At 46.5% G+C, this 13,181-nt stretch overlaps 1 protein-coding gene and 1 long non-coding RNA gene across 6 annotated transcripts in view; one reads left to right on the top strand and one right to left on the bottom strand.

The window, feature by feature from the left end:
- Window positions 1–6,544, bottom strand: part of LOC142072763 (uncharacterized) — a 46,881-nt gene extending 40,337 nt beyond the window's left edge. Inside the window, exon 1 of the long non-coding RNA XR_012669321.1 lies at window positions 4,867–6,544. This is a non-coding gene — a long non-coding RNA (uncharacterized LOC142072763). The remainder of the gene's footprint in view (window positions 1–4,866) is intronic.
- A 63-nt stretch (window positions 6,545–6,607) lies between these two features.
- The window catches only part of NDST2 (N-deacetylase and N-sulfotransferase 2), a 234,919-nt gene continuing 228,345 nt past the window's right edge, over window positions 6,608–13,181 (top strand). For all 5 annotated transcript variants that reach the window (XM_048856859.2, XM_048856861.2, XM_048856864.2 and 2 more), the window contains exon 1: window positions 6,608–6,733. The gene's annotated coding sequence lies outside the window, so the exon portion shown is untranslated. The remainder of the gene's footprint in view (window positions 6,734–13,181) is intronic.

Below are 13,181 nucleotides of genomic sequence, written 5' to 3'. Positions count from 1 at the left end.
GGAATGCGTTACCTAGGGAGGTGGTAGAATCTCCTTCCTTAGAGGTTTTTAAGGTCAGGCTTGACAAAGCCCTGGCTGGGATGATTTAACTGGGAATTGGTCCTGCTTCGAGCAGGGGGTTGGACTAGATGACCTTCTGGGGTCCCTTCCAACCCTTATATTCTATGATCCTATGATTCTATGATTCCTCAAAGGGGAAGGGCAAAGGGAGCTTCAGCCTGATAAAACCCCAGGATTCAGGCCTTGTCAAAGGCCCAAAGCAGGTACTGGGGTTGCAGAGGGGCATCCCAGGGTTAGGCAAAGGCAGCAGGTCCAAACCCTCCTTGCCGATGATGAGTGGTTTACAGACTGCAGTCTGCCCCAGTAAGCGGGAGCTAGATGGTGACTGGCAGTAGCCACTGAGGCAAGGTGGGGATAGAGGGTTGGGGGTTCCCCTGGGAGGAGAGATCCAGATTGTGGGTTTCTTCTGGGGGCAGAACCCTGATGTAAAGGGGCACCGGGGTCCAGGAGGGACACAGGGGACAGCGGCAGGCGAGCCACTGGCCTGCAGAGGGTGCTCCAGGCTGGAAGAACTAATTCCCAAGACGACCAGCAGGAGGCGCTGCACCGGTGAGTCGTCGCCTCGCTAAAGCCCCCCTCTAAGGCACACACCTCTGTGCTCTCTAGAGTTGGATCTATCCCCTGTTCGGCTGTGGACTCACAGCTAAAAGCCAGAACAATCCTTTCGCTGGTAAGCACTGCACCCTCCTCTCTCTTTGAATTGGGTTTGCCTCCAGTTACAGAGCCTATGGAACCATCACCCACCACAGCAGTCTCTAGGATTCCACCATCCTCCTCTGGGCTTCCCTCTAAGACACATCTTCTTATGCATTCTAGAGTGAGATCTGCCCCTTTCTTAACTGCAACTAGGACAGACTTCTCACAGGTAGACAAAACCTTCCTTTCCCCCCTGGAGAAAAGCCTGTCTTTAGCCATCGGGTAAAAGCTGGTCTCAACCACACCCACCTCCAGCAGCATCTTGCTTTTCACTGCTGCAGAGGAATTAAAGAGACACTCTCCCATTTCCCTATCAGTTTCTGTGACTTTACTTTTTCCCTCTGGGTCTTCAGCACAAGATTCCTCCTTGCTGCTGACAGGCCCCTGGATAGCCTGTGCCACATTAAAAAAGTCATTCCCCAATAATATTTGGGTTGGGTTATGGGGAACAGCAGCAATTGTTAATTCAGCTTGCAAATTCTCAGTTTCCATGTGCACTTTAGCCGAAGGCACAAAGATTTTGTGACCTCCTAACAAAAGCTCTGCCATCTGTCCTTGTTCAGGATAAATACATACTGCCAGGTCTCTCCTGACCACAGAAATATCTGCATCAGTATCTCTTCATCCAGGGAGCTCTTTGCCATTAATTCCAACAGCCTTTATGTGCTTCTTACCAGGCTGTGCAGCGGCTATCTTTACAAATCCTGTATGATAAGTGGCAATTGCCTGAGATGCCTCTGTGCTCTGGGTAGCAGCATTTCCATGAGATGCCTGCTGCCTGTTCCCACTCAGCACCGGGCATTTATTCCTCAGGTGGTCAGTGGAATTACAATGATAGCAGGGGTAAAATGGGAACCCTGCTTCCCACCAGACTTAAACCCCTCTGCCTGTGATTTATTCCTAATAGATGCTTAGGATTGTTCAAATTCATCTGCAAAAGTTGCGAGATCTTTGACAGTTTTTACCCTCTTATCCCATAAATAGTTTTACATCATCATTAGACATATTTAGGAGCTGTTCCTGAGCAACCAAATCATGCATTTCTTCAATGCTTGAAATACCTTTTCCCCTCACCCACTTATTCCGTAAATCTCTCATTTGGTTTACATATGCCACATTATTCAATCCAGCCCCTCTTTTAAGGCTCCTAAATTTTACTCAGAAAATTTCAAGTGTAATCTGTAACTGTTTTAAAACTATTTGAATTTACCATAATTAGAAGCATCACCTTATTGAATATATCCAGAGCTCTCCCAGACAAATTTGCAACCAAAGTGGTCATCTTTTGATCATCAGGAATTTTATGGAGCACACACAGCCTCTCAAAGGTGAAGAAATATTCAGCAATGTCTCCAGTCTTGCTGTATGCAGGACACAACCGCTCCCACTTGTGGACTTTTGGAGAGGCGGGGCTCCCTGGTATGGGGTTCTGTCTCCTCCACTCCATTAAGGCCAGTACATGCTTTCTCTTTTTTTCCCTCTCCTCTGATTTCTTTGCCTCTCTGTTCAATGGCTTGCTTCTGGGCTTCCATGACCCTCTCGTAGGCTGCTTTTTGTCAGGCTTCTTCCGCTTCCCATTCTTTTTATCTGCAATTGTCTTAATTCCACCTCTCTCTTGTACATCTTTTTGTTTTCTTCTACTTGCAATCTGTGACGATCCAACTTTTTGGTAGCTTCACTTTCACTCATTTTCCTACTTTTCCTGTCCCTACTTCCCTTACCCGAAATAAGCAAACAGACAATAACAAACCTGTAACCACTTTGTCTGTTCTCTAGCCAACACACTTAAAACTCACTTAAAATCACCACCAGTGTCTCAGAGCAATAAGCTGTGCACATTACCCTGCTCACTGCACCACTGTGATGGGTTACCCCCTGCTCCACGGTGCCACTTGATAGACTGGGGTTCCACTGAGCTCGCCCATTTCACCAGCCTGGGATCCCTCATCCTGTCCCGCTACACGCACGCACGCACACATACAAACAGGTAGGGACACCCTCAGCTGCAGAATGACACCAATACTGAAATCAGTGCTGCATGGGAAGGCTTTCAGCTAGGGAATTACCCAGCACTCAGGTGCACACACCCTCTGGAGTGTAAACCCAAAATTATATTGTCTTGCGCTGTACAGAAATCTATACAGCGTAAACTCATGAAATCCGCCCCCAATGTGGAGGAAGATATGCACAGCTTTTTGCCCCCCAGTTATGAATTATACAAGTTTGCCACAGAATAAAGAAAAACAAGTTTATTAACTACAAAAGGTAAATTTTAAGTAATTATAAGGGACAGTAAACAGATCAAAGCAGATTACTGAGTAAATAAAACAAAACACGCAACCTACGCTTAATACACTAAATTAACTGGTTAATAGTAGCACATTCTCACCCTAAATATTGTTTTGTGCAGGTTGCAGAGTTTCTTGAAGTTAAACTTCACTGCTTGCAGCTTAAATCTCCTGGTATTCCTTTCACAGACTAGACCTTTCTCCCCTGGGCTCAGCCCCTCCCCCGCCTCCCGCTTAGTTCCTTTGTTTCTTTAAGTATTTTCAGCAGTCTTCTTTCTTGGGTGGGGAGGCTGTAGAGAAGAACCTAGATTAACTCACTCCCCAGCCTTAAATACGTTTTGCATATGGCAGGAATCCTTTGTTTCCCAGTTTGAACCTCCACCCCTCCTAGTGGAAAAATACCAGCAGTCCAAGATGTACCATGTCCCAGTACCAGATGACATGATCACACAACCCAGCAGTGTCAAAGCAGCATCCCAGGAAACTTCTCAAGAAGTAGTAGTTTCAAAGTCCTATTGTTCTCCCTAATGGGCCATTCCTGGATGATTGCGTCTGGTGGGCATTCCCCAGGTGAAAACACAGTTGTAATTGTTACATAGTAAATTTTCCTAACTTCAGATACAGAAATGATACATGTATACATGGATAATCACATTCGTAAATCATAACCTTTCCAATGATACCTCACCTGTGTTACCTAGCAGCCCTGTGTTCTTGGGGAACCAGGGTGCAGTACCCAACCTGTGTCACTCACAAAAAACACCCCCTCCCAGCCTCTGCTTGAACCAAATCTGCATCAGAAGAAAGACTTACAAAAAGCAATGAAAAGGGAGTGGGAGACACACCTAAACCCCTGGGATAAGGATGACAGGATTAAGGGAACTCCCCTAGACCTCATTCCCATCGAAGATGGGACAAGGAGGCACCTCCATTAGCATACAGAATGGAGGACAGAAATTCCAAGGCAAGAACTGCATGGAACTCTGGGACCAGAAAAGCAGGGAAGCACTGCATGATGAGGGATCTCTGCTCCAGATGTTAATGAACCCACGCCTGCACACACCCAGCTCAGTAGTTATCAGACCAATTCTAGTAATAAATCCTTTATTGGTATCCAAAATAGTGAAGCTCCCTGATTGCATTGTGAGCTCCTTCCAAGGAACACAGTCCAAAGCCAGGAATGATCAGCTCCCATGCTCTAGCCTGAAGGAAACAACTTTGGTATACTCCCTTATTTACACATAAACAAATCTAGTGTTCTCCCTTGAACCATTGTTGTTTCTCAACAAAAACCCCTACTTATGCTCAAGTAAGTGTTCTGATACCAGGATCCAAAATCTGCATCAGTTCCATTGGGACTTCATCTTCTGCTGACTGATCATGCTGGGGGCTCTACCTGTCTCCAGCACTCCGGACCCTCAGCTACCACCACCACCACCACCACCTGGGACTCCGGATCAATTCAAGCTTCACGGAGTGGTGAGAACCCATCTCTCTCTCTCTCGGGGATGTGATAGTCTTCTGACCCTGACTTGTGTGATCAGTTATAGTTTTGTAAACTTGACTTTTATAATCAAATTTAAGTTAGATTTAATATTATAACTGTTTTGTTTGTTTGGCTCCCCTATGGTTATTACCTGGCAATAAATAACTTTAATGATTAAGCTGGTTGCTTCTCTCTCTCTCTCTCTCTATCCCTCCCTCCCTCCCTCGTGGGGTTTTTTTGATTTCCTCATTTGCTCTGCAGCAACGCTCCTCGTACCTAAGCTAAAAGAAGGTGTGAATTCAAAAGAAGCTAAAAGAAGCAGAATTCACATCTTACCTTACAGTGGTATAACTTCCCTTGTAGACAAGTCCTCAGTTCCTGTGACTTGAAGCCAGAACTATGTTGATGGGAGAGTGGTGATTGTACAGTAAACACTAATTCACAGCTGTGGTGTTGTCACTGTCCCATGTGTAATCCTGACCTCAGATGCCATTACATGTGATTTAGAAAACTTACTTTTGTGGTCAGTCTCTGATGCCAAAGGGTAACTTAGAAAACCACAGCAAGCAGTTTCTATTCAGAATCAGGCTGTAACTCCAGTGCACTGTGTCTCTTAGAGGTTTGCAGAAATGTAACTTCATCAGTGGTGCCCATTTCCCTAATACAAATGAGTCCTGAGCTGGGGACTTGACTTGAAGCCATCACAAGGCTCACGTAGCCCCAATAACAACAGTTTGCCATTTATTTTAAAGGAAACATCCTACATCTATTTATCTTTTGCAGAGAAGGGGTGTGTGTGTGATTAAATTTGATTAACATGACATTTATTTCCATTGGGCTTAATGAAAACTAGGAACTGAATGTGTGAAAAGAGGGGAAAAGTTGGAGCAGATAGAAAGGGGTTTAACATCTAGCCAGAGCCCATGCAGAACCCCAAATTTAGTGGGCATTAAATAGATCATAGCTATGTTAAGTTAGAAACACCAATGCAAAGCTACTACGATGAATAAACTACATTACATCTAACTAACCATAGTGTGCCAATTAATCATAGTCATGAGCTTGTATGTTGTATCCCTATCCTCTGTTTAGATTATAAAGCCTTGTCTGACTGCTACCATTGTACTGTTTTAAACATCTGGGTATAGTTCGACAGTCCACACCCTGCTTGGATGGAATTATACAAAGGTGCTGAAATGCTTATTCCTTAGGGTGACCAGATGTCCCGATTTTATAGGGACAGTCCCGATTTTGGGGTCTTTTTCTTATATAGACTTCTATTCCCCCCCAACCCCCATCCCAATTTTTCACACGTGCAGTCTGGTCACCCTATTATTCCTATCTGGGAAAGGGAATAAACTCTGCCCCTATACCCACTTTTATAGTGGTATGGCCATGCCCATACAAAAGGTTGTACTGGTATAACTGTTTCTGTAAAATAAAATCACATCCCCAACAAAAACAAAACTTGTCTGGGACCAGGCCTAAGGGCTTGTCTTCAGTGGGAAATTGACCAGAACAGCTCCCCTGTGGGCACTCTTATTATGGAATAAGGGGGCCTTTTTCTGATTTAAGGTAAGCCATTTTGGAAGAGAATTAAACTCAGTTGCAAACAGCATCCATTCCGGAATAATTTCAAGGGTGGGGAATTATTAAAGGACTGTAGCTATTTTGCAGTAACTTGCCGGTGCAGACAATCCCAGAGCCCTGGGGGGCAGGGCTTGTCTCTTCTGTGTTTGTACAGCGCCCCAACTCCCCCTGGAGCAGTTACCCTAATGTCACCATGGGCAGCCCCTTGCCTGGAAGGGGGGCGGGGAATGGTCCAGCCTGTGCCCCCCTTGCCTGGGTATCACTCTGACCTGGTGCCCCCCTCCCCGGGCAACTCGGGGATGTCGATCCGCCCACGGGGCTGTCGCGACAGGAAGGGAGCGGGCGGGTCTGGCTTGTCCCCCCCCCCCGCCGCAGGGCCTGGCGGGCTCGGCGGCGGCGGCGGCCCAGCTGGCGGGGGCGGGACCTTGGCGGCCGCCTCCCCTCCGCTCCCTCCCTCCAGCGGAAGATGGCGACGGAGCGGCGCGGTGGCAGCGGCTCCCCCAGCGGCCGGAGCGGGACCCAGCGGCCGGGAGGCCGCGGCCCGGGGCCGGCGTGAGGGGGAGGCGGGAGCCAGCGCGGGCACCCGCCGGAGGGGCCCCGGCGCCAGGTGGAGGTGAGGCGGGGCAGGGAGTGAGCAGACCGGGGCTCTCCCACCGGCGCTGGGCTCCGGCCGGGCCCGCGGCCACCGCGTCCCCCCGCAGCTGCTCACGGGGCCGCCCGCGCTGGGCGCCTGGTGTGGCGGCGTGGCCCAGCCGTGCCTGGGGCTGGCGCCTGGTGCCCGGGAATCTCGGCAGCCCCCGCCCCGGTGGGTGGGACAGAAACCCTGGGCAGCCGGGTGTGACCCGGGCCAAGCGCGCCCAGCGGAGCCGCGGGGACAGCCTGCCATGGGCGGGCACCTGGGGCTGCCCTTGGGAAAATCCACCCCCCCACCCCATTTCAGCCCTGCTAGTGCCCTTTGCCGGCACACGGCCCCGTCCCCGCTGCCCCGAGCCCTGCCTGCAGAGGCATTCCCCAGCCGGGCCCACATCTCAGATGCGCTGGTCTAGCTACCTTGCTCAGGGCTGTGAAAAAATGTGCACCTCCTTGGGTCGACTCAGGCTGTGGCTACACGAGAGAGCTTACAGCAGCGCAGCTGCCCCTATGCAACTGTGCTGCTGTACGCTGTCTCGTAGCCCCTCTAAGCCCACGGGAGAGAGATCTAGCATTGTCTTAATGAACCCACCCCCCAAGCTGTGGCAGCTATGTCAGGAGACGCTCTTCTGCCAACATGGCACTGTCCACACGATTGCTTGGGTCAGTGTAACTTATGTCACCCAGGGGGGTAGCTCATTCACACCCCTGAGGGATACTAAGTGGCAGTGTAGACATAGCCCTAGCATCTGCTGTAGATGCAGCTAGGTCTTCCATCAACCTGGCCTTTCAGATGGGAGGATTACCTATCGACAACAGCCCTTCCATCGACACAGCAGGCGGCTAAACTATGGCGCTACAGAGGCAGAGCTGTAGCCACTACTGCAGACATACCCTAAGATGCCTATCACTGTATATTTGTGCACCTTTGAACTACCTGTACAGGGTGACAGGGTTGTCCAAGTGGCTGATAATGGGGGAATATAGTGGGGTGCATTCCTGTGTGCCCAAACCCCATCCACCTCTCCAGGTTGGTTACTGAGTTGTGGCTTCCTTCCCCAGTGAAGCTGGGGCAACTTGGAGGTACTGTGCCTCCTTTGGGTCTTATGAAGCAGCAGAGGAGATTAGGATGCACCTGCTTTGGAGAAACAGACCACAGAGAGGAAATCCAGAAGCAAAGAGCATTCTGGAGCCTGTAAGTTCCCCTGGACTCCCTTCAGCCACTGAACAGAATAGCCCTGTGTACCCTTTATCTAAGGATTTTAAAGCTCCCAATGCCTTCCTTGATCAAGGTTTGTTTTGTTTTCATTCTACTGATGGAAAAATTCAGGCACAGAGAGGTTAACTGACTTCCCCAAGGTCAGGCAGTCTGGAACAGCAGCACATCTGACTCCCAGTCCAGTGATTTAACCACAAGAATATCTGTCCTACCCACTTCTTCTGAACTCTTCCTGTCCTATCCCATTCTCCATCAGAGCCCTGGTTTTTACTGGAGTTTCACTTGGAGACCAGATTCTTATTCACTTATTTCTCTAAGCTGTTGAGTGCTGCTTAGATCATGTTCCACCCCAAAGGTGGCTGCATCTCCATGGGCTTATTTACATTACACACTTTTATTGTGTTTGAACATGATTCTGAATAATTGAGTTAGATGGCATAATGGTGACCATGAGTAGAGCGGTCAGCATAAACTAGGACAAGTCACGTTCAGCATTGTGTCAGACTGTGGTGATTAAACCCCATGTTATGACAACAAACATATTTTGGTCTGGTCTGTATTGGCTGTAGTCATGTTCAGCACTGTGTAATCTAACTCAGTTGTTTCATGATCACGATGCAACACAATAAAATGAAGTAGCATAGACAAGGTCGGTGGTGCGAGAAGTCATTCCAGTATTTGCAAAAAGAAAAGGAGTACTTGTGGCACCTTGGAGACTAACAAATTTATGTGAGCATAAGCTTTCGTGAGCTACAGGTCACTTCATCGGATGTATGCATTCCCATATTTGTACATCTGGTTGAGTTGGTAAAGCACCTTAGGATCCTTTGTGACTAAAAGTGCTATGTACGTTCAGAATTATCTCTTAACTGATTCTCTTGTATGTTGGCTACCTTCCCCTTTTCACTTTTCACCCCTTCACAAATTCCCTAAGCTTTTTAATCCACTCTTTTCCCACTCTTTCTTCTCCCCCTTCACTTTTCACATAGTCCTTCACATTCACTCCTGCTCCTTTCATCCTTGTTTAATTTCCAATCATGGCTGCCCTCCATCTATCAGTCAGTACTGAAAAATCTCCATTTCAGTATTTTGTTTTGTTTTTGCAGGCTGCAAACACATCTTTTAAAACAGCTTTGTTTCTGTGTGTGGGATTTCAAAATAGCAGTATTAAAAATTTGAAAGAGAAGTGAATATAAACTTCAGTGTAAGTGCTGAAAAGTGGAGAACAGAAAATCTCTGTAGGTTGTGTTGAATTTTCTTTTCCTGTCATGTAAGTGAAAAGTTAATGTGCTTCAAGGCAGGTGTCAGGGAGTCGTGTTCACCCGGCACTTCCCATATTGCTGAGGGAACTATTCTGGAATAACTAGTTCTGATTAACTCCATGTATGGACGCTTTTATTCTGGAATAAGGCACTTGTAATCCATTTGGTTTAAACTAATTCAGATAAGGCACTCTTATTCTGGAACAAGAGTGTCCACACAAGGAGTTAATCATGAATACTAATCTTTAAATTCACAGCCTACCTTAATTAATTTTCATGTGTAGACAAGCCGTAAAATTGCAGTTGGGGGGAGGGGGGGGAAGGGGAAGAGTCCTGAGGCATTTCTAGTTGCAAAAAGGGGTTCCCAGTATAGAAAAGATTGAGAGTCACTGCTTTAATGTATTCATAGTATTTAGAAGCCTGTAGAACAGAAGATTGGGGAGAGAGTGCAGATGTGAACATATGTGCTAGAATATTTGCATGTTTTTCAGTAATATTTTTCAGTTTTTCAGTCTAGCAGATGCAGTGATGCTATCAACAGTATAAACTCTTCTGAAGGCATATTTTACCAATGTCATCTAACCTTCAGACCCTGTGTCTTATCTGCGTTAGTGTTTACACCTCTGGTTTAGATGACACAGTGGTAAAGATGCCTGGGCCTAGTCTACACTAGCTGAAAATGGTAAAGAACTATCCAAGTGTCAACAAGGCATGTGTGCATTCTGGACCCGTGCACATCTCCGGAGCAGTGTTTGACAGGTTTTGATGCCTGTCTCCATCTTTCTGTGGTTTGGCTGGAAGGTGCAGAAGAACTGCACAGATAAAATAATCTATTTAATTGTAATTGCTGGAGTTGTTTACACATGATCTCTCAAACATTTTCCTTTTTTTAAAGAATGCATCTCCATCCATGATGATAGCACAGGTCCAAATCCCTCAGCACTTGTAGCAAATATCTTTTAATTGGCCTCATTTAACACCGATAAGGGTGTACTTTATTTTGCTCTCCTCCGAATCCCCCTCCCCAAGTTGTAAGTAATTTATTGCAGGGTATGTTACAGACAGAAGAACAGCCTCTGGCTGTCAGCAACCTTTCTGGTATGTCAGATTTCTAGCTTGACAGGCAGCTGCAGTAGTCTGTGGGTGCGTGAGGCAATGATGATGCAGCCGCACAAGCAATTTGTGGTGCTGCTCAGGCTTGATGTATCTATTCTGTCCAGGATTCTTGTGCATCTGGAGGGGTTAATGGTCCTGGTGTTGGTTCTCTTTTCCTCCTAGCTTGCCTGTTGGCTTTCCTGAACTCCAGGGTATTTGAGTTCCATTTTTCCCTTTTTAGTTGTTTTTCTAAGGTCTGTGCTTGCATGTAAATATCTCTAGGTTGCTCTTTTGTGTGAAGTTAGACTCTGAACAGAGCATAGAGCTATCAGATGTGTAATGCATATTTTTTAAAAGCCTGTCTAGCCCAGAAGTCTTTTTAAAACTTAAGTTTAATTTATTGTTTCTGAAAATAAGGGAAGCAGTTGCTTTGGTTAGAGTCAGACATAATGATGCAGGTGGGTGCAGTTGCAGGCTTTGCCAGACTTGTACCACTTCACTTCAGCCTTGACCTGTAAGAACATCCCCCACAGGTCTGCCAGTGCACCTCATTCCTGCCCTCTAGCTATCCTGTCTTCACAGCAGTATTTGCAGAGCTTGGCTTCTGGGCATTTTCTGCCTGGGAACTGTGCCATAGTTTCAGTATGGACCAATATCCAGAAAGGAAATGGTGGTGACCAAACTCATTCCATATGTGAGCTATTGAGGAACGCAACTGATATCTGTAGAGGTTAAAGGTGTATGGATCCTTTACCTCTGGAAGCTCCTCCCACACCACTCAGGGTTTGTAACCACTAATGTTTTGACCTTAAGTTAATTGGTTGCCAGTTAACTTGAGGTAATTCACCTTTGTAAAGGCTAGTCTGGACCCTTCCGGAAGGTTTGTTCCAGGCTGTAAATATTTGTGGTTTACCTGGGGTAAACACCACCAGATCTGTATTTTATTTATTTATTTGCACTGAAATGGGGCTTGTTTTCTTGTTTGTTTTTAAAGCCGCCCCAAAAGCTCTCCAAACAAGAAGAGATGCAGTTGCAGTCTATTTCTGTATGGACTCAACCTGCTTTTGTGTAGGCTGAATAGAGTGAATAGCCCAAAATAAACCAGACAGAGCATCTTCGCTCAGAACCTGCAACCATACTAATGACCCTGGGAAGATCCTTAGGAATATCTGTCTCTGCAGAGTGTGTAGCTGTATATAACTTAAATATGTTGCTCCTGCTGGGATTGTAGCACATTTAGTGTTGACGGTATTTCTAGCTGCTCTCAGGGTGAAATGTTAATTGTCTTAACTTAGCCTAAATGCTTGCAAACTGCTTCCCCATGGGGTGAATTTAATTCTCATTAAATATGAATACTGGAGTTAAACATTAAAACTAAACTTAATTTGATGCAAACTTTCATATTCCCCTGGAAAGTCATAGAAGATAGTGATGACTATCACTTGTTCATCTGGTGGTGCCCAGTGCAGAATTGTTTCCTACAGTATATTATTAAATGCTCTAACCCTCATTAATACAGAGTTGCCGGATGGTGCCTCATGCACTTCTAGAAGTTGAGTTCAGCAACACTCAAACTCTGAAAACCAGGAAGTGTAGAGTAAGGTACAAGTCACCTGTAACAAAGTTTTTGGACATTTAATTTCTTTGTTTCTTAAAAATAATTTCTCAGCATCCCCATGTACCACAGTCCATCTGTCCACCTCCACTGCCTCTTGCTCCTTGACTGCAATCATCTTAGCCACAGAATACGCTGGCTGCCACTCCATAACCTCATCTCCTCTCTTTCTGCCTATCCAGCATAGCCCAGTTCTCCACAGAGGGATGGGTGTCAGAATGGGGCCTGCGGGTTAAGGGAGTTGGGGAAAGGATGCAGGAACAGCACAGCAACTAGCAAGGAGTCAGTGGGGACAAAATTTGAAGGGGGAGACAGATATGGAGGAACATGGATATGGGGGGGATGAGGACAGAGCTAAAGCCCCCCCCAACACCCCACACTGTACAACTGGCCCCCTTCTTTTCAACTTCACTATTCCCTGCCTTTCCCCCCACATTCTACCTCATTACTCAACCCCCCCCCCCCCCAATTCTACCCTTCTGCTCAGACTCCCATCTCACTGCTCTGACACTGTCCCAGAGGAAAGCAGCTGTCAGGGTGTGTCATGAATAGTCTGTCTGTGAATTAGCTGGACCGCTTCTGATTTAAGGCCTTAAAGTTTAAGATAGGGGCTTTCAGTTGGCACTTGAAGCAAACAGAGTGCCCATGTGATGTGTCCTTGGCAATTTTTCCTGCCAAGGGGGCAGACTGTTCTGTTTGACACAAGATGGAGTTCGTGTTGCCTCCAGTTTTTAGCCACAGTGAGTTACAATAGTTCAAGCTCGGAGGGGATGAATATAATGACTCATTGTGTCTAGATAATCACTTGAGAGGGATGAGCGTAGTTTTCTGGTGAATTGGAGATGCAAGAAGGTGTTTTTCACCTCTCTTGATACCTGAGTCTCCAGGATTAGTGATGAATCCGATAAGACTTGAGACTCCTTACTTACTATCTTAATGGAGGGTGGATGCCTTCAGTGGAGGAGAGCTCATTGTCTTGGCTAACTCCTCAAAGTTTTGCCCCCTTCTCGCTATCATTGCCCCAGTCAAGGTAACATTTGTTTTCTGTTCAGCTAGTGTTCGTCTAGGTGCTAATCTCTTTCAAGTATTTTGCCATCTTTGTTGCAGGATTGTCTGAGTCTACGGCAGATATTCAGAGCTGAATTTCATCAATGTATTGTTAGCAATGTAGTCTGAAGTGTTCTGTAATTTCTTCAAGAAGTAGGACAGGTAGTGTTTCTCCTTGCACAGACCTCTCATA

The sequence above is a fragment of the Caretta caretta genome, chromosome 7 (genome assembly GCF_965140235.1).
Source record: "Caretta caretta isolate rCarCar2 chromosome 7, rCarCar1.hap1, whole genome shotgun sequence".
Lineage (NCBI taxonomy): Eukaryota > Metazoa > Chordata > Testudines > Cheloniidae > Caretta > Caretta caretta.
This window is presented reverse-complemented; position numbering and strand designations above follow the sequence as displayed.